The 27,637-nt window shown below is 44.9% G+C and overlaps 1 pseudogene; it reads right to left on the bottom strand.

The window, feature by feature from the left end:
* The window catches only part of LOC139276792 (inter-alpha-trypsin inhibitor heavy chain H3-like), a 251,392-nt pseudogene that overhangs the window by 14,590 nt on the left and 209,165 nt on the right, over positions 1 to 27,637 (bottom strand).

Genomic DNA, 27,637 nt, shown 5'->3' with positions numbered 1-27,637 from the left:
CAGTGGCGCCAGAAGCCATCAAAATCAAGAGCCACATGAACGGCTGATAACACCTCATCAACCCACAATGCGAGCAATCAACAACAGATTGAGAGAAGCTCAAGGGAGATCAGCCAGATGCAGCTCATCCTTCGGAAACAATGGAAACGGTCTGTGTTGGAGATGTGGGGGAAGGCACTCAACCAGGGTGTGTCGATTTCAGCATGCCGTTTGCAGAAACTGCAACTACACAGGGCATCTGGCTCGCATGTGCAGAAAAACAGTAGCTCGACTGGTATATGAATCGGAAGGGTCGGAAAGCGGACCAGAAGACGGTTGGAACAGTGCACAGGACGCCGAGGTACAGCGGGTTAACACAATCAATGTCCACTGTTCTTACACCAAGACGCCTCCAATTATGATGAGGGTTCTACTCAACGGAATACCCATCAACACGGAACTGGACACGGGGGCCAGTCAATCCCTCATAAGCATTCAACAATTTGAACAGCTGTGGTCGCACAAAAGCAACAGACCAAAACTCACAAAGATCGACACCAAACTAAGGACCTATACTAAAGAAATCGTCCCAGTCCTTGTCAGCGCCATGCTCTCAGTCACACACAAAGGGATGGTGCACCAACTTTCTCTGTGGATTGTCCCCGGGGATCCCCCAGCCCTGTTGGGGAGAAACTGGCTAGCAGAACTTAATTGGAAATGGGATGATGTTCACGCCATGTCGTCAGAGGAACAGACCTCCTGCTCAACAGTTCTAAGCCATTTTGAACATCTCTTTCGGCCAGAAGTGGGCACCTTCAAAGGGGCTAAAGTTAGAATCTACATCACACAGAATGCCAGACCGGTCCATCACAAGGCTAGAGCTGTGCCTTATGTGATGAGAGAAAAGATTGAAAACGAACTGGACCGGCTTCTGCGGGAAGGCATAATTTCTCCCGTGGAATTCAGCGACTGGGCAAGCCCCATCGTCCCCGTCATGAAACCTGATGGATCCGTGCGAATTTGTGGGGATTACAAGCCTACCATAAACAGAGTCTCCCTACAGGACCAATACCCGCTGCCCAGAGCGGAGGACCTATTTGCCACGTTGGCTGGAGGAAAACTTTTCTCAAAACTTGACCTCACATCTGTCATGTATCTTACATTATTATATATAACTGTATCCTAACATGCTATGCATGACTGTAAGAAGATATGACCTGTAACCACCAGCATACCTTACCACTAGGGGTGCAATTGCAAGAGACAGGTATATAAGGACAGGTCTCAGGCAAGTGCAGCATTCCAGAGCTCTGAAATAAAGGTACAGGTCCAGAGTGACCTTGACTTCACTACATGCCTCGTGTGAATCTGTACTGAGGGGACAGGACTTTACAGTGGCGACAAGGATGGGATGAAAAGTACAATGCGGGAGACAATTGGGAGGACTTTATAGAAAGGCTCCAGCAAAGCTTTGTAACCAAAGACTGGTTAGGCGACGATAAGGCAGACAAGAGAAGAGCCCATCTCTTGACCAGTTGTGGCTCGAAAACATAAGCTTTAATGAAGGATTTGCTGGCACCTGAGAAACCAGCAAGCAAGTCGTTTGAAGAATTGAGCACACTGGTAAGAGACCACCTGAAGCCAGCGAGCAGCCTACACATGGCCAGACACAGGTTCTACAACTACAGACGCTGTGTGGGCCAGAGCATACCCGACTTCGTGGCGGAACTTCGGAGGTTGGCTAGTTTATGTGAGTTCTCCGATGAACTGAGGAGAGAAATGCTGAGAGACTTTTTCATTGAAGGAATAGGCCACGCAGGCATATTCCAAAAGCTCAGAGACCAAGAATCTGACCTTAGAGGCAGCAGCACTGGTTGCACAGACATTCTTGGTAGGGGAAGAAGAAACGAGGTTGATTTACAATGCAGGTACGACAACTAACGAAATATCGGAACAAGAAGTTCACAGCACTAAATAAGCTGCTACCCACACACACAGACAAAACCGGGAGAACAGGCTCTCGACAGCAGGCAGTGGCGCCAGAAGCCATCAAGGGCCACAGGAACGGCCGTTCACACCTCATCAACCCACAATGCGAGCAAGCAACTACAAACTGAGAGAAGCTCAAGAGAGATCAGCCAGATGCAGCTCATTCTTTGGGAACACTTTGAACAATGGAACAGGTCTGTGCTGGAGGTGTGGGGGTGGGCACTCATCAAGGGGATGTCGATTTCAGCAGGCTGTTTGCAGGAACTGTGAATATACAGGGCATTTGGCCCGCATGTGCAAAAAAACAGCAGCTCGGCTGGTATATGAATCGGATGGGTCGGAAAGCGGACCAGAAGACGGTGGGGACAGTACCCGGGACACCGATGTATAGCGGGTCAACACGATCAATGGCCGCTGCTCCTACAACAGGACGCCTCCTATAATGATGAGGGTCCTACTCAACAGGATACCTGTCAACATGGAGCTGGATACGGGAGCGAGTCAATCTCTCATGGGCGCTCAACAATTTGAACAACTGTGGCCGCATAAAAGAGACAGACCAAAACTCACAAGGGTCGACACCAAACTAAGGACTTATACCAAAGAAATCGTACCAGTCCTCGGCAGCGCCATGCTCTCTGTCACACACAAAGGGACAGTGAACCGACTTCCCCTGTGGATTGTCCCCGGAGATCCCCCAGCACTGCTGGGAAGAAGCTGGCTGGCAAAACTAAACTGGAAATGGGATGATGTCCATGCCATGTCATTAGAGGTACAGACCTCCTGCTCAACAGTTATAAAGCGATTTGAACATCTCTTTCAGCCAGGTGTGGGCACTTTCAAAGGGGCCAAAGTCAAAATCTACATCACACAGGATGCTAGACCGGTCCATCACAAGGCCAGAGCTGTACCCTATGTGATGAGGGAAAAGATTGAACATGAACTAGACAGGCTTCTGCAGGAAGGCATTATATCACCTGTGGAATTTAGCGACTGGGCAAATCCCATCTTCCCAGTCATGAAGCCTGATGGATCCGTACGAATCTGTGGGGACTACAAATCTATTATAAACAGAGTCTCCCTACAGGACCAGTACCCGCTGCCCAATGCGGAGGACTTATTTGCCACATTGGCTGGAGGTAAACTTTTCTCAAAACTAGACCTCACATCTGCGTATATGACGCAAGAATTGACCGAGGAATCCAAGCTACTCACCACCATCAACACACATCGAGGCCTTTTCATGTACAATTGATGGCCATTCGGCATCAGGTCGGCAGCTGCCATATTCCAGCGCAACATGGAGAGTCTGCTCAAGTCTATCCCGGGGACGGTTGTATTTCAAGACGACATACTTATCACGGGCAGGGACACCGATTCCCATCTCCATAATTTGGAGGAAGTACTAAAGCGGTTGGATCGGGTAGGCCTACGAATCAAGAAATCCAAGTGCCTGGTTCTCGCACCTGAGGTTGAAATTTTGGGCAGAATGATTGCCTCTGATGGAATCCACCCAACAGAGTCCAAAACAGAAGCAATTCGCCTGGCACCCAGGCCCCGGAATGTCTCAGAAATGCGCGCCTTTCTCGGACTACTCAATTACTTTAGGAACTTTATGCAGAACTTAAGCACGCTGCTGGAGCCTCTCCACATGCTACTCAGGAAGGGGTGCGATTGGTTTTGGGGGGACGCCCAGGAATGCGCCTTCAACAAGGCACGCAACTTTCTGTGTTCCAACAGTGTTTTGACTTTCTTTGATCCAGGTAAAAAGCTAGTTCTCACATGCGATGCGTCAGTGTATGGGGTCGGGTGCGTTTTGCAACATGTCAATAGTGTGGCAAATTACAACCCATAGCTTATGCCTCCAGGTCACTTTCGCGGGCGGAGCGCGGGTACGGAATGGTAGAGAACGAGGCACTCGTGTGCGTGTATGGTGTCAAAAAGATGCACCAATACCTTTTCGGGGCCAAGTTCGCAATAGAAAACGATCACAAGCCTCTCACGTCCCTCCTATCCAAGAGCAAGGGAATAAACGGCAACGGCTCGGCGCGAATTCAACGGCGGGCACTCACGCTGGCGTCCTACGACTATACCATAAAGCACAGACCAGGCACAGACAACTGTGCCGACACGCTCAGCAGGCTACCCCTGGTGACCACGGAAGAGTCTGACGAACAGGACTGAGAGATAGTCATGGCAATCAATGCCTTCGAGTCCACAGGTTCGCCCATGACGGCTCGCCAAATCAGAGACTGGACGGCCAGCAACCCCACGTTATCCTTAGTAAAAAGATGTGTCCTAACCGGTGACTGGGCAGATGCTCGCAATGCCTGCCCTGAGGAATTAAAACCCTTTCACAGGCGCATGCATGAGCTATCACTACAAGCAGACTGCCTGATGTGGGGCAGCCGAGTAGTCATGCCTCTGCGAGGCAGAGAGGCATTTGTCCGGGAGCTCCACCGCGAGCACCCGGGGATCGTTCTCATGAAGGCCATAGCCAGATCCCACGTCTGGTGGCCTGGTATTGATTCGGACTTGGAGCTCTGCGTCCGAAGATGCACCATTTGTGCCCAACTCAGCAATGCCCCCAGGGAGGCTCCCCTGAGCCCCTGGCCCTGGCCTACCAAACCGTGATCACGGGTGCACGTAGACTATGCGGGCCCATTCATGGGCAAAATGTTCCTCGTAGTTGTAGATGCATTTTCAAAGTGGAATCAGTATAAATCACATTAAGACGGCAACTTTCAAGCCGGCCTCCAATGGCCAGGCGGAGCGAACAGTGCAGATCATTAAATAAGGCATGCTCAGAATCCAAGGTCCCACGCTGCAGAACCACCTGTCGCGACTGCTGCTGGCATACAGATCTCGTCCGCACTCGTTGACTGGGGATCCCCCCGTGCAACTATTGATGAAACGAACCTTAAAGACCAGGCTCTCGTTAAGCCTCCCAGACATGCATGAAATTGTTGAGGCTAAGTGTCAAAAGCTAACTGAGTACCATGACCGAAATTCGAGGGGGAGGTGGAATGAAATAGGGGACAAAGTGTTTGTACTAAACTATGGCCGGGGTCCCAAATGGCTTGCAGGGACAGTAACAGACAAAAAGGGAAACAGGCTACTGGTTATACAAATGGACAATGGCCAAACCTGCCGGAGGCATGTAGACCAAGTAAAAAGTAGATTCACTGATAACACTGAAGAACCAGAGGCAGACTACAATGTGGAACTCACACCACACCTGATGGACAGACAGGTGGAACAACCTGAGGAAAGAGCAGTCTCAACAGACAGCCCAGGCGAGATACCAGCAATCACACCAAACGAAACAGACAGCCCAGACAAGATACCAGCAATCATACCGAACAAAAAACAGGCACCAAGGCAAACAACTAAACCACAACTAAGACGCTCCACGCGAGAGCGCAGACCATCTGAGAGACTGAATCTATAAAAGGCAATAAGACCTTGGGGGAGGGTGATGTCATGTATCTCACATTACTGTATATAACTGTATCTTACCATGCTATACATGACTGTAACTGGATATGATCTGTAACAATAAGCATACCTTACCACCAGGGGTGCACTTGCAGGAGACACTCCATACCAGTTCCACTGTGGTATATAAAGGGAGGTCTCAGGCAAGTGCAGCACTGGAGATCTGGAATTAAAGGTACAGGTCCTGAGTGACCTTGACTTCAGCATGTGTCTCGTGTAAGTCAGTACATTAGAGTCAGGACTTAACATATTGGATTATGATACTGCAGGAGGTTGAGTTGTCACAGATATCTCCACCACACTCAATTCATTGCAGTGTATCTTACATCTTCCTGTAGAGGACTATTGGAAACTGAATAGGACATTCTCCTTTTGGCCACACCAAGCCATCACCTTCCAGTTCTCTCGAGGCAGATGGTGATGTTACCTGTATTTAATTCAGCAAAGTAGGAGTGATTCTTAAAGGTGGCTCAATCAGATAGAATATGTTTTTTTAAATTTCAGCTTTAATTTGTGCTGTGATCCTTGAATAAGTTCTAGCGCTGCACCTGATGGTGTTGGGATTCTGAAAAGCTGTGCATTTCTCCCCCTCCCATCTTATTGTCCTTGCTCCAAGCACTGCTCTGGTTTCCCGTGTCTGTTTCACTCCCTGTATGATATTTTCACTCCCTGTATGATATTTGCAGTGGCAGCACTGCAAAATAATTTGTTGTATGCAAAGTGCTTTGGGACATTTCTAAGAGGTATGATAAGGCACGATTAAAGTCTATCTTTTATAATATTGATCATCTTAGAATCTATGATTTTTTTAAATTAATTTCAATCAGCTTAACCTTGCTTCAATTATGAATCTCCACTTAGGTTTGTTATTGTAGAAATATTGCTATTCTGCCTTGTATGTGTGATGTTGACTTCTTGATTCTTATTTGTATTTTTGCTTTGGCTATTTTTCTTCACATGTTGTAATTAATATAATTCAAAAATTCCAAAGGTAAACCAAAATAGGTGTCTACCAAAGGGCATTAGTTGTACAAATTAGGTCTGACATTACAGAGAATTGAACCTTTTGCTTCTTGGCTATATTCGTATTTATGTTGCCACCAACAGTTTTCTGAAACACAAATGTAATGCTGCTGTGTTACTGCATAAACCGTACCTCTCTTTTGTTAAAGATGCTGTTGCTGACCAGGGGAAAATAATCTTATCTTCTCCATTGAAGACTGTAATCGCTTCAGTCGATACTTCTAGTTTTACATCCATTTTGGTGTTCACAATTCCAAACTTTCCAAAGTATGTGTTTATTTTCTCGTTATTTTCCATTTTTTTCTCTCCAATTAACTGTCCATTTACCACAAAGCCTGCACATAAATTTAAACACACATTAATTAATGTTAATCAATTGTGACAATGTCAAATTAAAATCTGCACAATCACTTTGTATTCATCATTTCTTTTTATGAAAAAGAGCCGGTTATAGGGAGGAGCCAACAAACTGGTGATCTTATGGAACAACGGAATTATTGATAGCTGAGAAAAAGAAGGAAATGCTCGGACTGGGATGCAACAGTTTAGTTATGTTGTTATGGGGAATCCCCTGCCACACCACCTATGTCATTTCTAGAAAAAGCTCCTTTTGATTACATTTATATGTAAATTAAGGAACATTAACTAAGTTGACAAAAATCTTGCTATAAAATAAAAAGAAAATAACTTCAAACGCTGAAAATCTGAAACAAAACATGAAACACTGGAACACGCAGATCAGTCAGTTCGAACCAAGGGTTGCACACCCAAAACATCGCCACCTGTCCTGTCTCCTTTTAGATGCTGATTGATCTGCTGAGCATTTCTAGAGTTTTACGTTTTTATGACAATATTTTCTCTGAAAGGAACAAAGTACAGTGGAAATTTTACCTTGCATCTCAACATTGCCCTGTAAATACTAATATTATAGATACGTGACAATCATAGAATCATAGAAATTTACAGCACAGAAGGAGGCCATTTCGGCCCACCGTGTCTGTGCCGGCCTAATCCCACTTTCCAGCTCTTGGTCTGTAGCCGTTTAGATTACGGCACTTCAAGTGCACATCCAAGTACTTTTTAAAAGTGGTGAGGGTTTCTGCCTCTATCACCCTTTCAGGCAGTGAGTCCCAGACCCACACCAACCTCTGAGTGAAAGAATATCCCTTCTAATCCCCTCTAAACCTCCTACCAATTAGTTTAAATCTATGCCCCCTGGTTGTTGATCCCTCTACTAAGGGAAATAGGTCCTTCCTATCCACTCTATCTCGGCCCCTCATAATTTTATACACCTCAATAAGGTCTCCCCTCAGCCTCCTTTGATCCAACGGAAACAAATGCAGCCTTTCCAATCTTTCTTCAGCTAAAATTCTCCAGTCCAAGCAACACCCTCGTAAATCTCCTCTACACCCTCTCTAATACAATCACATCTTTCCTGTAATATGGTGACCAGAACTGCACGCAGTACTCCAGCTGTGGCCTAACTAGTGTTTTATACAGTTCAAGCATAACCTCCCTGCTATTATATTCTATGCCTCGGCTAATAAAGGCAAGTATTCTGTATGCCTTCTTATCTACCTGGTCTGCTACCTTTAGTGAAGACAGGAGCAAAGTACTTGTTCAATTGGTCTGCCATTTCTTTGTTCCCCATTATAAATTTACCTGATTCTGACTGCATTTGTCTTCACTAATCGTTTTCTCTTCACATATCATTAGAAGCTTTTGCAGTCAGTTTTTATGTTCCCTGCAAACTTACTCTCATACTCTATTATCCCCCTCTTAATTAAACCCTTTGTCCTCCTCTGCTGAACCCTAAATTTCTCCCAGTCCTCAGGTTTGCTGCTTTTTCTGGCCAATTTATATGCCTCTTCCTTAGACTTAACACTATCCCTAATTTCCTTTGTTAGCCACGGTTGACCCACCTTCCCCGATTTATTTTTACGCCAGACAGAGATGTACAATTGTTGAAGTTCATCCATGTGATCTTTAAATGTCTGCCATTGCCTATCCACCGTCAACCCTTTAAGTATCATTCGCCAGTCTATCCTAGCCAATTCACATCTCATATCATCGAAGTTACCTTTCTTTAAGTTCAGGACCCTAGTCTCTGAATTAACTGTGTCACTCTCCATCTTAATAAAAAATTCTACCATATTATGGTCACTCTTCCCCAAGGGGCCTCGCACAACAAGATTGCTAATTAATGCTCTCTCATTACACAAGACCCATGCACTCCAAGGTCCTTTTATTTCTCTACACTTATAAGAACATAAGAAATAGGAAGAGGAGTCAGCCATACGGCCCCTCGAGCCTGCTCCGCCATTCAATAAGATCATGGCTGATCTGATCATGGACTCAGCTCCACTTCCCCACCCATTCCCATAACCCATTATCTCCTTATCATTTAAGAAACTGTCTAGTTCTGTCTTAAATGTATTCATGTCCCAGCTTCCACAGCTCTGAGGCAGCAAATTCCACAACCCTCAGAGAAGAAATTTCTCCTCATCTCTGTTTTAAATGGGTGGCACCTTATTGTAACATCATGCCCTCTAGTTCTAGTCTCCCCGATCAGTGGAAACATCCTCTGTGCATCCACCTTGTCAAGCCCCCTCATAATCTTATACGTTTTGATAAGATCACCTCTCATTCTTCTGAGTTCCAATGAGTCGAGGCCCAACCTACTCAACCTTTCCTCATAAGTCAACCCACTCATCCCCGGAATCAACCTAGTGAACCTTCCCTGAACTGCCTCCAATGCAAGTATATCCTTTCGTAAATATGGAAACCAAAACTGCCGCAGTATTCCAGGTGCAGCCTCACCAATACCTTATATAGCTGTAGCAAGACTTCTCTGCTTTCATACTCTATCCCCTTTGCAATAAAGGCCAAGATACCATTGGCTTTCCTGATCACTTGCTGTACCTGCATACTATCCTTTTGTGCTTCATGCGCAAGTACCCCCGGGTCCCGCTATACTGCGGCACTTTGCAATCTTTCTCCATTTAAATAATAACTTGCTCTTTGATTTTTCTGCCAAAGTGCATGACCTCACACTTTCCAACATTATACTCCATCTGCCAAATTTTTGCCCACTCACTTAGCTTGTCTATGTCCTTTTGCAGATTTTTTGTGTCCTCCTCACACATTGCTTTTCATCCCATCTTTGTATCGTCAGCAAACTTGGTTACGTTACACTCAGTCTCTTCTTCCAAGTCATTAATATAGATTGTAAAAAATTGAAGTCCCAGCATTGATCCCTGCAGCATGCCACTAGTTACTGGTTGACAACCAGAGAATGAACCATTTATCCCGACACTGTTCTCTGTAGTTAGCCAATCCTCTATCCAGTATGATAGTGTCTCAGTGTCCTACCACTTAATGTGTAGTCGCTTGCCTTGTTAGCCCTCCCCAAATGCATTACCTCACATTTCTCCAGATTGAATTCTATTTGCCACTGTTCTGCCCACCTGACCAGTTCATTGATATCTTCCTGCAGTCTACAGCTTTCTTTTTCATTATCAACCATACAGCCAATTTTTGTATCATCTGCAAACTTCTTAATCATACCCCTACTTTCAAGTCTAAATCATTGATGTATACCACAAAAAGCAAGGGACCTTGTACTGAGCAATGCAGAACCCCACTGGAAACAGCCTTCCAGTCACAAAAACACTCGTCGACCATTACCCTTTGCTTCCTGCCTCTGAGCCAATTTTGGATCCAACTTGCCACTTTGCCTTGGATTCCATGGGCTTTTACTTTCGTGACCAGTGTGCCATGTGGGTTCTTATCAAAAGCCTTGATAAAATCCATATATACTACATTAAATGCACTACCCTCATCGAGCCTCCTTGTTACCTCTTCAAAAAATTCAATCAAGTTAGTCAGACACGACCTTCCCTTAACAAATCCATGCTGACTGTCCTTGATTAATCCATGTCTTTCTAAATGAAGACTTATCCTGTCCCTCAGAATTTTCTCCAAAAATTTTCCCACCACTGAGATTAGGCTGACTGGCCTGTAATTACTCAGTCTCTCCCTTTCCCCCTTTTTAAAGAACGGTACAACGTTAGCACTCCTCCAGTCCTCCGAGCCTTTCTATAAAGTCCTCCCAATTGTCTCCCGCATTGTACTTTTCATTTGATCCGTTGTTCGCCATTCTGTGGATTGTGTAATCCCGTAAATCGTCGCCACTGTACAATCCTGTCCCCTCAGTACAGATTCACACGAGGCATGTAGTGAAGTCAAGGTCACTCTGGACCTGCACCTTTATTTCACAGCTCTGGAATGCTGCACTTGCCTGAGACCTGTCCTTATATACCTGTCTCTTGCAAGTGCACCCCTGGTGGTAAGGTATGCTGGTGGTTACAGGTCATATCGTATTACAGTCATGTATAGCATGTTAGGCTACAGTTATATATAATAAGATACATGACAGTTTTTCGATCTGATCTTCCTTTATCAGCCATTAATGTGGGTAGGTCAAACAGTAGACTGCCAGAATGGGCAGCTTTAATGTCACTGTATGACCTGTTAACTCAAGGTATGTTTCTGTTTGGTAGCAATGCACAGCTAATTTTCCTTTCTGGTGACAGCTTGAGACACAGTATTCACCTACCTGTATATGGATCCGTGACCAGATTTAGAATTGTGCCTGGTTTCCCATCAATGTTGAAACAAATGGCATCATTGCGATTGTTCATTGAAATGATAAAATGAGGATCGCTGTCAACTTGAAAAAGATGTCAAAGTTTTAGAACATTTAAGTCATTGCCACAACATTTAAATTACCACCTTTATGTAAAACACATTTTGAGTCCAGGACACTTCACGGCAGAAATTCAGATGAAGTTGCCTCTTTCCTGAAATTTCAGCTCTTTGTCTTTTTTTTTTAAGCGGCCAGGAAGCCAATCATAATGTGGGTGGAAGTGCGGCAGTAAGTGCTGATGAGGGGCGGAAGTGGAAGCAGGGCGGATGCAGCGGAGCGGTGGTGACATCATTGCGTGTCTGCACCTGCAACTCCCCTCGTTTAAAGGGGGGAGAGTCGGCGATTATTTAGGAATGGCCACTGGGCCACCAGGGAGGGTTTCGGCCGGGCCAGTGGCCTGGCACCCAAGAGGGGCTGCCAAGCTGCCTATTGGCATTTGCCTCTCCCAGGAGATTACATAGCTGCGAGGGTGGAGGAAGGGAAGAAGATTTAAGTCATGTTGCTCCATTCATCATGAGTGAGAGGCACACTTGATGGACCAGCTGGTCTTTCCTTTCACATGCTTGTATGTAAATGTACACGGTTGAAAGTTATATTAACATAACTATATGGAACAATAAATGGTCAAGCTGCGTCTTACCAGAAGTGGAAAGTTGTGTGGAACCTGTAGATACAAATATGAGAATTAATGTGTAACCAGTCAACTAATGTAGCTTAAGGAATTGTCACTGAACATCACTGCTGCATCTTCGAGGTTACAGGGAATTAGTATATTTATCAGGTGTGCCAATTAAAAAGATCATTGCTTTTGCAAATAATTAAAGTAGTTACAAAGGAAAAAAAAACTGCTTACAATTGTTGGGTGATTTGTATTTGAAAAAGAAACTCTTGCATTAATATTGCACTTCATCAAATCTCTCAAACATCTCACAATGAGATAAAATGTGTTTCAAAAAAACTTACTTATGACAAAATGGTAATCGAGCAATGGTACTGCTGAAAAAGAAATTGAAACGTTTATCTATTTCTAAAAAAAATGTGTTTCTAGCATATCTCCATAAAGGCAAATTTAGTGCATTCCGGAAAGAATTATATAATTTTTTAAAAAGTATTTGTTACATTCTAAATCTAATTGTTAGCTGTATATAGTTCGATGACTTGGGAAGAACTGATAAAATTGTTTGATCAATTTGATTGTTTTTTTGTGTGATGCCTCTTGGTTCATGGGCACCACACCCGAAAGTGTGGCTCAGAGGCCTAATATCTCAAATTACTCAAACAATTTTGTTCGTTGCATTTTTTTCTGACCTCACTGCATTACATACAGTTAACAATACAATTTATAACCGAATCGATACATTAAAACTACATAATGATTTGGAAAAATGATTAAACGCAGATAAACATCTTTCCAAATCATTTCTTCCCCTCTTCTACCAACACCATGATGCACCACACTCGTCTCCAAAGACAACCTCATTTCCAATACTTTATTATTTCCACCCAACCAACTTATTCTTTATGTTCCAATTTAAAGTTACAAACTACCCACACATAAAACTCCTTCAGGTATGTAACCAATTACAATTCCTAGGAGTCCACACAACTAGGACGTCTGTGATTGTGTAAAGTACTGCACGTCTTGACATCTCCTGCTGGCATTCTGGTTTCTGCTTCCTCTGGCATTCTCATTCCCACTCCCAGGGCTGGATTTTTGGCTTGTTGCTTTGGCTTGTCTCAGTCTTCACCCAATGAATGCCTTTCCGATCATGGCAAGCAGTTGGGTGAGGCCTTGGGTGCTTGGGCTGTAGGTGACCTTGACTGCGGTGAAGAATCCTCACACATCATCATTGTCGGCCAGCTGCTGAATCTCTTGTGCTTTCTCCACCCACCATCGATTCTTTAGGTCATGGGTTTTTTGTTGGACCTCCGCCTTCAAGCCCCTGCAGAGCTGCTTTGCTGCTCCTGAGCTGGGTTGCTGCAGTAAGTCCAGAAATGCTTTGTGGTTAAAGACTGTCTTAAAGGAGGAAAGAGAGGTAGAGAAGCGGAGAGGTTTTGGGAGAGCGTTCCAGAGCATAGGGCCCAAACAGCTGAAGGCACTGCACCCAATTTTTGAGTAGTTATAATGAGGGTTGCTCAAGAGGGCAGAATTTGAGGAGCGCAGACATCTTGGGGGTTGTGAGGCTGAAAAAGATTACTGACACAGGGAGGGGCAAGACCATGGAATGATTTGTAAACAAGGATGAGGATTTTGAAATCGAGGCATTGTTTAACCGGGAGCCAATGTAGATCAGAAAGCACAGGGGTGATGGGTGGTCGTGACTTGGTGCAAGTTCGGACATGGGCTGCCGAGTTTTGCATGACCTTAAGTTTACATAATGTAGAATGGGGGAGGCCGGCCAGGAGAGAGTTGGAATAGTCCAGTCTAGAGGTAACAAAGGCATGGATGAAGGTTTCAGCAGTGGAAGAGCTGAGGCAGAGGCGGAGGCAGGCAATGTTATGGAGTTGGAAAAAGGCGGTTTTAGTTATGCCGTGGATACATGGCCAGAAACTCATTTCTGGGTCAAATATGACACCTAGGTTGCGAACAGTCTGGTTCAGCCTCGGATTGATGCTCGGGAGAGGGATAGAGTCAGTGGTTAGGGAACACAGTTTGTGGCGGGGACCAAAGAAAATGGCTTCGGTCTTTCCAAGATTAAATTGGAGAAAATATTTGCTCATCCAGTACTGGATGTCGGACAAGTAGTTGACAATTTAGATACCAAACAGGGGTCAAGAGAAGTGGCGGAGAGGTAGAGCTGGGTGTCGTCAGCATACATGTGGAAACTGACTCCATATTTTCGGATGATATCGCCAGCATATAGATGAGAAATAGGAGGGGGCCAAGGATAGATCCTTGGGGGACACCAGAAGTAACAATGCAGAGTGGGAAGAGAAGCCATTGCAGGAGATTTTCTGGCTATGATTAGATAGATAAGAATAAAACCAGGCGAGTGCAGTCCCACCCAGCTGGATGATGGTGGAGAAGCATTGGAGGAGGATGGAATGGTCAACTGTGAATGAATGAAGATCTCCGACCGGAATCCTATGTTTCTCCAGGACCAACAGGTAGTCTTGTAGACTTTTTTCGGGTCAGATGCATTCGTACAAAGGAAGCCCCTGACTGCAATTTTCCCCCCAATGTATCCTGTGACTCACCATGAGCAATATTTTGGGTGATCTGCTAATATTGAATAAATACAGCTAACACTGCCACTCAAATATGAAATATTGTCAAGGCAGCAATATTATTATTAATTAATTGTAAAGCCAGTGCATCCTCCATTGACTCTCTATTCCAGTCCAAGGCTCCAACCTCCCATTCCAGCACAGCCCCAGCCACAGCCTCAAACCTAAGCTCCTTTATGTAACATACCCCAGTCCCCCACTCCCAGAGGAAGCAGATCATTTTTGCTTGCAGGCCCCTGTGCTCCATGACACATAAGAGGAAGAGAGTACACAAAACATACAGAAAAGAGTGACAGATGCAGATATAAAGGCGGAAATTTTCTTTACTTGCCGTACCGGTTGAGGGAAAGTCACATGGGAGCGGGATGACTTGCTCCTAGTTTTTTCAAATTTCCCACCCGACCCACCTCCATTCCCATCCGCACAGACTCCATAAGATTCCGGCAAAAGTGTGTCCGAGGCATGCAGAATACTTGTAACAACAACTTGTATTTATATAGCAGCTTTATTGAAAAAAATCCCAAGGTGCTTCACAGGAGTGTAATCAGACAAGAATGGGGATATTAGGATGTTTGACTAGAAGCTTGGTCAATGAGGATAGCTTTTAAGGATGGTCGTAAAGGAGGAGAGAGAGCTGCAGAGGTTTAGGGTGCGGAATTCAAGATCCTAGAGCTAAAGGCATGGCCACCAATGTTGGGGCGAAGGAGATGGTGGATACACAGGAGGCCAGAGTCGGAGGAATGCGGAGTGCTCGGACGGTTGCAGAGCTGGAGGAGCTTAAAAAGATAGAGAAAGGGTGAGCCCATGAATAGATTTGAACACGTCAAGGAGAACTTAAATTTGAGGTGTTGGAGAACCATCAACCAATGAAGGTCAACATGGACAGGGGTGATAGGTGAGCGGAAATTGATGCAGGATAGGATATGGGTAGCAGAGTTTTGGATGAGCTGAAGCTTAGAGGGTGGAGGATGGGAGCCAGGACAACAAAGGAATAGTTGAGTCTGGAGATGACAAATACATGCATGAGGGTTTCAGTAGCAAGTGGGCTGACGCAAGTGCAGAGGCAGGTGATGTTATGGAGGGGGAAGTAGACGGTCTTTGTAATGCTGAGATTGTGGGGTCGGAAGCTCAGCCTGGGGTCAAATTGTATGCTGACGTTGTGAATAGTCATGTTCAACATGAGGCGATGGCCGGGGAAAGGGATGGAATTAGTGGCAAGGGTACAGAGTTTGTGGTGGAGGCTGAATCTTCAGTCTTCCCAATGTTTAACTGGAGGAAATTGTGGCTGATCGGACAAGCAGTCTGATAATACAGAGACCGTGCAGTGGTCAAGAAATGGTGGAGAGATAGAGCTGGCTGCTGTTAGCTTACATTCAAATCTTGACCCCAGAATATGGCTCCAGGGCAGCATCTAGGTGAGAAAGAAGGGCCCAAAGATAAATTCTTGGAGATCTCCAAAGGTGATTGTGTGGAGGCAATAGGAGAAGTCTTTCTTGGAGATGCACTGGCTATGATTGGATAGGCAAGAATCAAATGAAATAAAGGCAGTCCCACTGAGTTGGGCAACGAGAAGAGGCAGTATTATATGGCCATCCTGTCAAAGCCTGCACAGAAGGACGAGGAGGGGTAATGCACAACAGTCTCTGCATTGAGTAACATTATAAATATTTAAAAAGATATAAGAACATGAGAAATAAAATAATCAAGGAAAACCCAAAGATGTTTTATAAATACATTAAGAGGATAACTAAAGAAAGAGTAGGGGCTATTAGAGGCCATAAAGGTAACCTGTGTGTGGAGGCGGAAGATGTGGGTATCGTTCTTAATGAATACTTTGCATCTGTTTTCACAAAAGAGAGGGACAATGCAAATATTGCAATCAAGGAGGAGGTGTTTGAAATATTAGAAGAAAGAAACATAGTGGGAGTGGAAGTATTAAGAGGTTTAGCATCATTGAAAGTGGATAAATCCCCAGGCCCAGATGAAATGTATCCCAGGCTGTTGAGACACAAGAGAGGAAATAGCAGAGGATCTGACCATCATTTTCCAATCTTCTGTGGCTATAGGTACGGTGCCGGAGGACTGGAGGTCTGCGAATGTTGTACCTTTGTTTAAAAAAGGGAGGAAGGGATAGACCATGTAAATACAGGCCAGTCAGCTGAACCTCGGTGGTGGGAAAATTATTGGAAAAAATTCTGAGGGACAGGATAAATCTTCAGTTAGAAAGACACGGATTAATCAAGGACAGTCAGCATGGATTTGTTAAGGGGAAGTTATGACTGACTAACTTGATTGAATATTTTGAGGAGGTAACAAAGAGGCTCGATGAGGGTAATGCATTTGATGTAGTGTATATGGATTTTAGCATGGCTTTTGATAAGAACTCACATGACAGACTGGTCACGAAAGTAAAAGCCCATGGTGTTATATATGTGGACTTGTATTTACTCTGTACAGCCACCAGAGGGCTCATCCCCTCCCTTGGGAGCACAGGTATTTAAGGAGGCTTCACAGGTTGGAGAGGCACTCTGGAGACCTGCAATAAACGACTAAGGTCACAGTTTACTTTAAGCTCACAGTGTTCAGTCTGACTCTTTCTCCATACACAACACATGGGATCCAAGGGAAGGTGGTATTTGGAACCGAAATTGGCTCAGAGGCAGGAAGCAAAGGGTAATGGCCGACGGGTGTTTTTGTGACTGGAAGGCTGTTTCCAGTGGCATTCCACAGGGCTCAGTACTAGGTCCCTTGCTTTTTGTGGTATACATCAATGATTTGGACTTGAATGTAGGGGGTATGATTAAGAAATTTGCAGATGATACAAAAATTGGCCGTGTGGTTGATAATGAAGGAGAAAGCTATAGGCTGGAGGAAGATATCAATGGACTGATCAGGTGGGCAGAACAGTGGCAAATAGAATTAAATCTGGACAAGTGTAAGGTAATGCATTTGGCGGGGGGGGGGGGGGCTAACAAAGCAAGGGGATACACATGGTAGGACAATAAATGGACACTGAGAAGTGTAGAGGAACAGATCCCTGAAGGTAGATAAGATGGTTAAGAAGGAAAACGGGACACTTTCCTTTACTAGCCGAGGCATGGAATACAAGAGCAGGGAGGTTATGCTTGAAAACACTAATTAGGCCATAGCTAGAGTACTGTGTGCAGTTCTGGTCACAACATTACAGAAAAGATGTGATTGCTTTAGAGAGGGTACAGAGGAGATTTACAAGGATGTTGCCTGAACTGGAGATTTTTAGTTATGAGGAAAGATTGGATTGGCTGGGGTTCTTTTCTTTGGAACAGAGGAGGTTGAGGGGAGATCTTATTGAGGGGTATAAAATTATGAGGGGCCTGGATAGAGTGGATAGGAAGCACATATTTCCCTTAGCAGAGGAGTCAACAACCAGAGGGCATAGATTTAAAGTAAGTGGTAAGTGGTTTAAAGGGATTTCAGCAGAAATCATTTCACCCAGAGGGTGGTGGGAGTCTGGAACTCACTGCCTGAAAGGATGGTAGAGGCACAAACCCTCACCATATTTAAAAAGTACTTGGATGTACACTTGAAGTGCCGTAACCTGCAGGGCTACGGATCAAATTTAGTTTAAGGGCGAGAAAGCTAGGTCTCAAATTAGTGTCCTGAACTTAAATTAAGGTAATTACAAAGGTATGAAGGCAGAGTTGGCTAAAGTTGGAAAATAGATTAAAGGGTAAGATGGTAGTTAAGCAGTGGCAAACATTTAAGGAGATAGTTCATAACTCTCAGCAAAGAATTATTCCAGTGAGAAAGAAAGACTAAGAGAAGGATGAACCATCCGTGGCTAATTAAGGAAGTAAAGGATAGTCCAACAAATAATATATAACCTGGAAGAGATGGAGGAGACCCTGGAGCTGTTAGTCAGGAACACTGGTGGCAGAGAGCTCCCAGTGATCCTGGAGTGCGGCACTGCACCCAAAGGTGCTGCACTACCATTGCCAATGACACGAGAGCCAGGAGAAAGATCTTGCTTCTGGCTTGGAGCACATTTCCACCTCGGGACCGTCCTCTCCTGTATCCGTCCAAACAGTGGTTCTGTCGTCATCCCCCCAATGAAACAACGCCTAAGGAGCTCCTCGGCCAGGCGGCTTGGAGCCAGGGGAAGGGGAAGGGGTAGAGGTGGGGAGGAGAAGCACGTGAAGGAGGGGGGGGGGGGGGGGGAAGGAAAGTGAGGTGTTGTCTGGGGCATATTTTTAGGTTGCTGCTGCTATTTTGGTGGGAGAGTCGGGGCAAGGGGCGAGGGGGCTATCTTGTTGGTTTGCATGTGTGTTCTGTTTTGCTGGAAATGGGGACAATTGTAATGATGTAAATGTGATAAATTTGTTGTGGGGTGGGGCGGGGGTGGGGTGGATTGTTTTTTACAGTTATACTTATGATTTCAGACAAATGGTCAGTTTAAATGTTTTTTATTTAACATAACCTTGTTGCGCATTGGCTCAGATAGCTGCACCGTTACACACTGATGATTCCTTAACATGAAAGGGTATAATTATACTTAACTTGAATCAACTTAAACTATCACCTTGATGATGCACACCATTGATGTATGACCTGCACACCCAGCAGTGTTGCAGCTTTGTAAATAACAACAATGTTCTTTCAAGCAAAGCACTCATTTATGAGCTGCTGACTTAAGAGTCTTGCAGCTATATAGCCACCATGGGCCCATTCCTGCAGTCTAGAGGGGGACAGGGGCATGGTTTCAGCGTCAGCCTGATTGTCTGGCTCGAGGTCAGCGTCCACCTCCTCGTCCTCCTCTTTCTCTCTCTCTCCTGAGGGGGACTGTCAGTCCCTTCTGGCAATTCTTGTCCCCTCCTGATAGCCAAGTTGTGCAGCATGGCACACACCACCACGAATTGAGCTACCTGCTCAGGGTGGCATTGGAACTCACCTCCTGAGTGATCCAGGCATCTAAAGTGCTGCTTGAGCACTCCAATGGTTTTCTCGACGATATTGCGAGTGGATCCGTGGCTCTCGTATCACTTTTTAGCTTCGGTGTGGGTGTCACGCAGGGATATCATCAGCCAGGTGGCGAGGCCATATCCTTTGTCACCAAGCATCTAGCATTGACCTTGTGGTTGACTGGTAAACATGTCAGATACAGCGCTTTCACGCAGGATGTGAGCATCATGAATGCTGCCCAGAAATGTAGCATTCACTGCCATAATAATTTGTTGGTGGTCGACAGCAAGTTGCACATTCAGGGAGCGGAATCCCTTGCGGTTCCTAAAAACCTCTGCATCCTGAAAAGGTGCTCACATCACGATGTGCGTATGGTTTATTGCTCCCTGCACCTTGGGGAAGTTAGGAATCCTAAAACCCTCTCAGTCTGAGCCACCCTGGTCATAGGGAAGCTGATAAAGTCCATCCTGCATGCATAAAGGGCTTCAGTGACCTGTCTAATGCAGCAATGTGGGGCATAAGAACATAAGAACATAAGAATTAGGAACAGGAGTAGGCCATCTAGCCCCTCGAGCCTGCTCCGCCATTCAAAAAGATCATGGCTGATCTGGCCGTGGACTCAGCTCCACTTACCCGCCCTCTCCCCGTAACCCTTAATTCTCTTATTGGTTAAAAATCTATCTATCTGTGATTTGAATACATTCAATGAGCTCGCCTCAACTGCTTCCTTGGGCAGGGAATTCGACAGATTCACAACCCTCTGGGAGAAGAAATTCCTTCTCAACTCGGTTTTAAATTGGCTCCCCCGTATTTTGAGGCTGTGCCCCCTAGTTCTAGTCTCCCCGACCAGTTGAAACAACCTCTCTGCCTCTATCTTGTCTATCCCTTTCATTATTTTAAATGTTTCTAGAAGATCACCCCTCATCCTTCTGAACTCCAACAAGTAAAGACCCAGTCTACTCAATCTATCATCATAAGGTAACCCCCGGAATCAGCCTTGTGAATCATCTCTGTACCCACACCAAAGCTAATATATCCTTCCTTAAGTAAGGTGACCAAAACTGCACGCAGTACTCCAGGTGCGGCCTCACCAATACCCTGTATAGTTGCAGCAGGACCTCCCTGCTTTTGTACTCCATCCCTCTCGCAATGAAGGCCAACATTCCATTCGCTTTCCTGATTACCTGCTGCACCTGCAAACTAACTTTTTGGGATTCATGTACAAGGACCCCCAGGTCCCTCTGCACCGCAGCATGTTGTAATTTCTCCCCATTCAAATAATATTCCCTTTTACTGTATTTTTTTCGAAGGTGGATGACCTCACATTTTCCGACATTGTATTCCATCTGCCAAACCTTTGCCCATTCGCTTAACCTATTTAAATCTCTTTGCAGCCTCTCTGTGTCCTCTACACAACCCGCTTTCCCACTAATCTTTGTGTCATCTGCAAATTTTGTTACACTACACTCTGTCCCCTCTTCCAGGTCATCTATGTATATTGTAAACAGTTGTGGTCCCAACACCGATCCCTGTGGCACACCACTAACCACCGATTTCCAACCCGAAAAGGACCCATTTATCCTGACTCTCTGCTTTCTGTTAGCCAGCCAATTCTCGATCCATGCTAATACATTTCCTCTAACTCTGCGTACCTTTATCTTCTGCAGTAACCTTTTGTGTGGCACCTTATCGAATGCCTTTTGGAAATCTAAATACACCACATCCATCGGTACACCTCTATCCACCATGCTTGTTATATCCTCAAAGAATTCCAGTAAATTAGTTAAACATGATTTCCCCTTCATGAATCCATGTTGCTTCTGCTTGATTGCACTATTCCTATCTAGATGTCCCACTATTTCTTCCTTAATGATAGCTTCAAGCATTTTCCCCACTACAGATGTTAAACTAACCGGCCTATAGTTAACTGCCTTTTGTCTGCCCCCTTTTTAAACAGAGGCGTTACATTAGCTGCTTTCCAATCCGCTGGTACCTCCCCAGAGTCCAGAGAATTTTGGTAGATTATAACGAATGCATCTGCTATAACTTCCGTCATCTCTTTTAATACCCTGGGATGCATTTCATCAGGACCAGGGGACTTGTCTACCTTGAGATCCATTAGCCTGTCCAGCACTACCCCCCTAGTGATAGTGATTGTCTCAAGGTCCTCCCTTCCCACATTACCGTGACCAGCAATTTTTGTCATGGTTTTTGTGTCTTCCACTGTGAAGACCAAAGCAAAATAATTGTTCAAGGTCTAAGCCATTTCCACATTTCCCATTATTAAATCCCCCTTCTCATCTTCTAAGGGACCAACATTTACTGTAGTCACTCTTTTCCGTTTTATATATCGGTAAAAGCTTTTACTATCTGTTTTTATCTTTTGCGCAAGTTATGCTGAGATATAGCGCAAATGTCGCCAGCTGAGGCCTGAAAGGAACCCGACGTGTTGAACGAAAGTGTCGCGGTGACCTTGACCTCGACGGACCCGGTTCTGATGGTGCTGGCAGGTTGCAGATTTCACCCGATAAGCTGGCATATCTCACTGATAACCTCCTTGTGAAAGCACAGTCTCCTAAGGTAGGTGGGGTCAGACAAGTTGAGCTAAGACTGCTTCTCCCTGTAAGTGCGGTGGGTGTAAGGTCTGGTCCTCCTCATCAGTCTGGCACGTCTTACATTGGGCACATAATGCTGTCGAATGTCCCTTCTGACATCTCAACTCTGCAGCATGTGCGTGGTCATCAAGACAGGCTGAAAAATGACAGACCCCATTCCAATAGCTATCAGTATTACACCAATTATTGTTTGTGAACAAATATCCCTACTAAGACACCTAAAGTAAATTCCAATCATCCACAGTATGAAAAGATGTTTGTTCAGATGTTCACATCTTGTTTAACAACAAGTACCTAGTTTGTGGCTGTCGTTTGAAAAACAACTCTGCTGATGTTCTACCAATAGTTGTATGAGGAGTATTACTATAAGTAATTAGAAAATTTGCCAATTTGTGGCCCAATGACAATTGTCATTTCCTTGGATTTGAATCCAACATTTGCTTGATGAGGGAACGTTTCACAAATTGTACTGTGCGCTTTGCTGCACCATTTGAAGCAGGGTGGTACGTTGGAACCTTGGTATGTTTCACACCATTTCTGCTCATGAACTAGGCAAATTCTTCGGAACAAAATTGCGACCCACTATCGGACACAATTTCTGGGAGGCCATATGAAGAAAACAATCTTCGCAAATTGTCTATTGTTTTGCTTCTTGTTATTTTCCACATCGGAATCACCTCTACCCACTTCAAATGACTATCAATGACAATGAACAATTGTTGTCCTTCTAGCTCAGCAAAATCTATATATAACCTTTGCCATACCCTGGGAGGCCATTTCCATGGCTGTAATAGTATTGATGGTGGTTTCATGCTTACCAATTGACATGTCGTACACTGACTAACAATGTGCTTTACATCTTTATCTAAACCTGGCCACCATAAATAACTGCGTGCAAAACTCTTGGTCAAGCACATTCCGAAGTGCTGGTCATAAAGATCTCCTAACAATTTGGAACTTATTTAGAATAACTACTCTTGCATCCCACATAACACAATCTTTATCTACTGATAATTCATTCCTACGAACGAAGTATGGATGAATATATTTTTCTGATACCTGGTTTGGCCAGTCATTTGCTATGTAATCATACACCTTTGACATAACTGGGTCACGTTTGGTTGCTGTACCAATCTCTTCAGTTGTGACTGGCAGTTCATCAATGTATGAAAAATAGAACACTTCTTCTCTATTGGGTGTAACTTGAGACAGGGATGGCAACCTGGACATAGCATCGGCATTACTGTCTGACTTACAACAACTATGGGTGTAGCCCAACTACTTTAATCAACCTTAGAGATAATGTACTCAGTCTCTTGTCTTTTGAGTTCTTGCTCAACTTTCTTCTTGAATGCCTATGGTACGGGACGTGGCTTGCAGTAACCTGATCTAGCGCCCTTCTGTACCCTGACACTCGCCTTGAAGCCTTGGATTGGACTGCCTGTTTCGCAGAACAACTTCTGATATTGCTTGATGACATCATCCTTTGATGCAAATCTCGTTTCAACACCAAAAATCTAATTCCAATTCGGCATCAGTGATCCCACCTAATTTCTACCTATCAAGGCAGGTTTGTCTCCTGCCACCACTAAAGGAGGCAAGCTCTGAAACTGATAGAAAACATAGAAAATAGGTGCAAGAGCAGGCCATTCGGCCCTTCTAGCCTGCACCGTCATTCAATGAGTTCATGGCTGAACATGCAACTTCAGTACCCCATTCCTGCTTTCTCACCATACCCCTTGATCCCCTTAGTAGTAAGGACTTCATCTTACTCGCTGCTTCTCCCAAAGAGGCGTATCTTCTGGGCCTTCAAGTCCAGTCTCAAGGTCAGCTTCCCAGTCGAAGTAGCAAGGCTCTCTTGGCTCGTAGATCATGGTTTCTTCTCTCCCTCCTAGACGGAGTGCTTGGTCCTTGTGTGTTGAAAGCAGGCGTAGAAGAGTGGAGAGAGAGAGAGATGGCAGCCAAAACTGCCTCTCTTATACTTGCAAAATTGCTCCTTTCCATGCCAAAAGTCCACCTGTACTTCCCCTGAGGCTGTCCAACTGAAAAGCAAAAACAAGTCTCGGGCTTGTTCCTTTGTCAACTGGGCTGTACCTCGATGTGTGGCTCTGACAAGTCTGTGGTTGAAATAGCTTTCCTTTGTCTTTGGATGGCCTGAAACCCCAGCCATTTTTCTTAATGTCTCACTGATTGCTTCCCATTCCATGACAAAAGGCACCCATCAACCATGATGTTCCTACTTTCAGCCATTCTCATTCCCACCCAGCTGATGTATATTCAAGTTAAACATGTTTGGACCTGCCCCAGGTCAGTGCTGTTTGCTCTCTGCAGTAACAGAAAATGTGTCCAAGCAATGTCCAAAAGTTTAAAATTTTGCTGTCGATGTTTTCGCCGAATCTTGATCCCCCTAGTAGTAAGGACTTCATCTAACTCCTTCTTGAATATATTTAGTGAATTGGCCTCAACAACTTTCTGTGGCAGAGAATTCCACAGGTTCACCACTCTCTGGGTGAAAAAGTTTCTCCTCATCTCGGTCCTAAATGGCTTACCCCTTATCCTTAGACTGTGAGCTCTGGTTCTGGACTTCCCCAACATTGGGAACATTCTTCCTGCATCTAACCTGTCTGAACCCATCAGAATTTTAAACGTTTTTATGAGGTCCCCTCTCATTCTTCTGAACTCCAGTGAATACTAGCCCAGTTGATCCAGTCTTTCTTGATATGTCAGTCCCGCCATCCCGGGAATCAGTCTGGTGAACCTTCGCTGCACTCCCTCAATAGCAAGAATGTCCTTCCTCAAGTTAGGAGACCAAAACTGTACACAATACTCCAGGTGTGGCCTCACCAAGGCCCTGTACAACTGTAGCAACACCTCCCTGCCCCTGTACTCAATTCCCCCCCCATGAAGGCCAACATGCCATTTGCTTTCTTAACCGCCTGCTGTACCTGCATGCCAACCTTCAGTGACTGATGTACCATGACATCCAGGTCTCGTTGCACCTCCCCTTTTCATAATCTGTCACCATTCAGATAATAGTCTGTCTCTCTGTTTTTACCACCAAAGTGAATAACCTCACATTTATCCACATTATATTTCATCTGCCATGCATTTGCCCACTCACCTAACCTATCCAAGTCACTCTGCAGCCTCATAGCATCCTCCTCGCAGCTCACACTGCCACCCAACTTAGTGTCATCTGCAAATTTGGAGATACTACATTTAATCCCCTCGTCTAAATCATTAATGTACAGTGTAAACAGCTGGGGCCCCAGCACAGAACCTTGCGGTACCCCACTAGTCACTGCCTGCCATTCTGAAAAGTCCCCATTTACTCCTACTCTTTGCTTCCTGACTGACAACCAGTTCTCAATCCATGTCAGCACACTACCCCCAATCCCATGTGCTTTAACTTTGCGCATTAATCACACATGTGGGACCTTGTCGAAAGCCTTCTGAAAGTCCAAATATACCACATCAACTGGTTCTCCCTTGTCCACTCTACTGGAAACATCCTCAAAAAATTCCAGAAGATTTGTCAAGCATGATTTCCCTTTCACAAATCCATGCTGACTTGGACCTATCATGTCACCTCTTTCCAAATGCGCTGCTATAACATCCTTAATAATTGATTCCATCATTTTACCCACTACGGAGGTCAGGCTGACCGGTCTATAATTCCCTTTTTCTCTCTCCCTCCTTTTTTAAAAAGTGGGGTTACATTGGCTACCCTCCACTCAATAGGAACTGATCCAGAGTCAATGGAATGTTGGAAAATGACTGTCAATGCATCCGCTATTTCCAAGGCCACCTCCTTAAGTACTCTGGGATGCAGTCCATCAGGCCCTGGGGATTTATCGGCCTTCAATCCCATCAATTTCCCCAACACAATTTCCCGACTAATAAGGATTTCCCTCAGTTCCTCCTCCTTACTAGAACCTCTGACCCCTCTTATATCCGGAAGGTTGTTAATGTCCTCCTTAGTGAATACCGAACCAAAGTACTTGTTTAATTGGTCCGCCATTTCTTTGTTCCCCGTTATGACTTCCCCTGATTCTGACTGCAGGGGACCTACGTTTGTCTTTACTAACCTTTTTCTCTTTATATATCTATAGAAGCTTTTGCAATCCGTCTTAATGTTCCCTGCAAGCTTCTTCTCGCACTCCATTTTCCCTGCCCTAATCAAACCCTTTGTCCTCCTCTGCTGAGTTCTAAATTTCTCCCAGTCTCTGGGTTCACTGCTATTTCTGGCCAATTTGTATGCCACTTCCTTGGCTTTAATACTATCCCTGATTTCCCTTGATAGCCACGGTTGAGCCACCTTCCCTTTTTTATTTTTACGACAGACAGGATTATACAATTGTTGTGGTTCATCCATGCGGTCTCTAAATGTCTGCCATTGCCCATCCACTGTCAACCCCTTAAGTATCATTCACCAATCAATCCTAGCCAATTCACGCCTCATACCTTCAAAGTTACCCTTCTTTAAGTTCTGGACCTTGGTCTCTGAATTAACTCTTTCATTCTCCATCCTAATGCAGAATTTCACCATATTATGGTCACTCTTCCCCAAGGGGCCTCGCACAACGGGATTGCTAATTAATCCTCTCTCATTACACAATACCCAGTCTAAGATGGCCTCCCCCCTTGTTGGTTCCTCGACATATTGGTCTAGAAAACCATCCCTTATGCACTCCAGGAAATCCTCCTCCACCGTATTGCTTCCAGTTTGGTTAGCCCAATCTATGTGCATATTAAAGTCACCCATTATAACTGCTGCACCCTTATTGCATGCACCCCTAATTTCCTGTTTGATGCCCTCCCCAACATCACTACTACTGTTTGGAGGTCTGTACACAACTCCCACTAACGTTTTTTGCCCTTTGGTGTTCTGCAGCTCTACCCATATAGATTCCACATCATCCAAGCTAATGTCCATTCTAACTATTGCATTAATCTGCTCTTTAACCAGCAATGCTACCCCACCTCCTTTTCCTTTTATTCTATCCTTCCTGAATGTTGAATACCCTTGGATGTTGAGTTCCCAGCCCTGGTCATCCTGGAGCCATGTCTCCGTAATCCCAATCACATCATATTTGTTAACATCTATTTGCACAGTTAATTCATCCACCTTATTACGGATACTCCTTGCATTAAGACACAAAGCCTTCAGGCTTGTTTTTTTAACACCCTTTGTCCTTTTAGAATTTTGCTGTACAGTGGCCCTTTTTGTTTTTTGTCTTGGGTTTCTCTGCCCTCCACTTTTCCACATCTCCTTTCTGTCTTTTGTTTTTGTCTCCTTTTTGTTTCCCTCTGTCTCCCTGCATTGGTTCCCATCCCCCTGCCATATTAGTTTAACTCCTCCCCAACAGCACAAGCAAACACTCCCCCTAGGACATTGGTTCCGGTCCTGCCCAGGTGCAGACCGTCCGGTTTGTACTGGTCCCACCTCCCCCAGAACCGGTTCCAATGCCCCAGGAATTTGAATCCCTCCCTGCTGCACCACAGTTCAAGCCACGTATTCATCTGCGCTATCCTGCGATTCTTACTCTAACTAGCACGTGGCACTGGTAGCAATCCTGAGATTACTACTTTTGAGGTCCTACTTTTTAATTTAGCACCTAGCTCCTTAAATTCGTTTCGTAGGACCTCATCCCTTTTT

Source organism: Pristiophorus japonicus, chromosome 12, assembly GCF_044704955.1.
Source record: "Pristiophorus japonicus isolate sPriJap1 chromosome 12, sPriJap1.hap1, whole genome shotgun sequence".
Lineage (NCBI taxonomy): Eukaryota > Metazoa > Chordata > Chondrichthyes > Pristiophoridae > Pristiophorus > Pristiophorus japonicus.
Note: the sequence above shows the minus strand (reverse complement) of the source record. Positions and strands in the feature narration are given on the sequence as shown.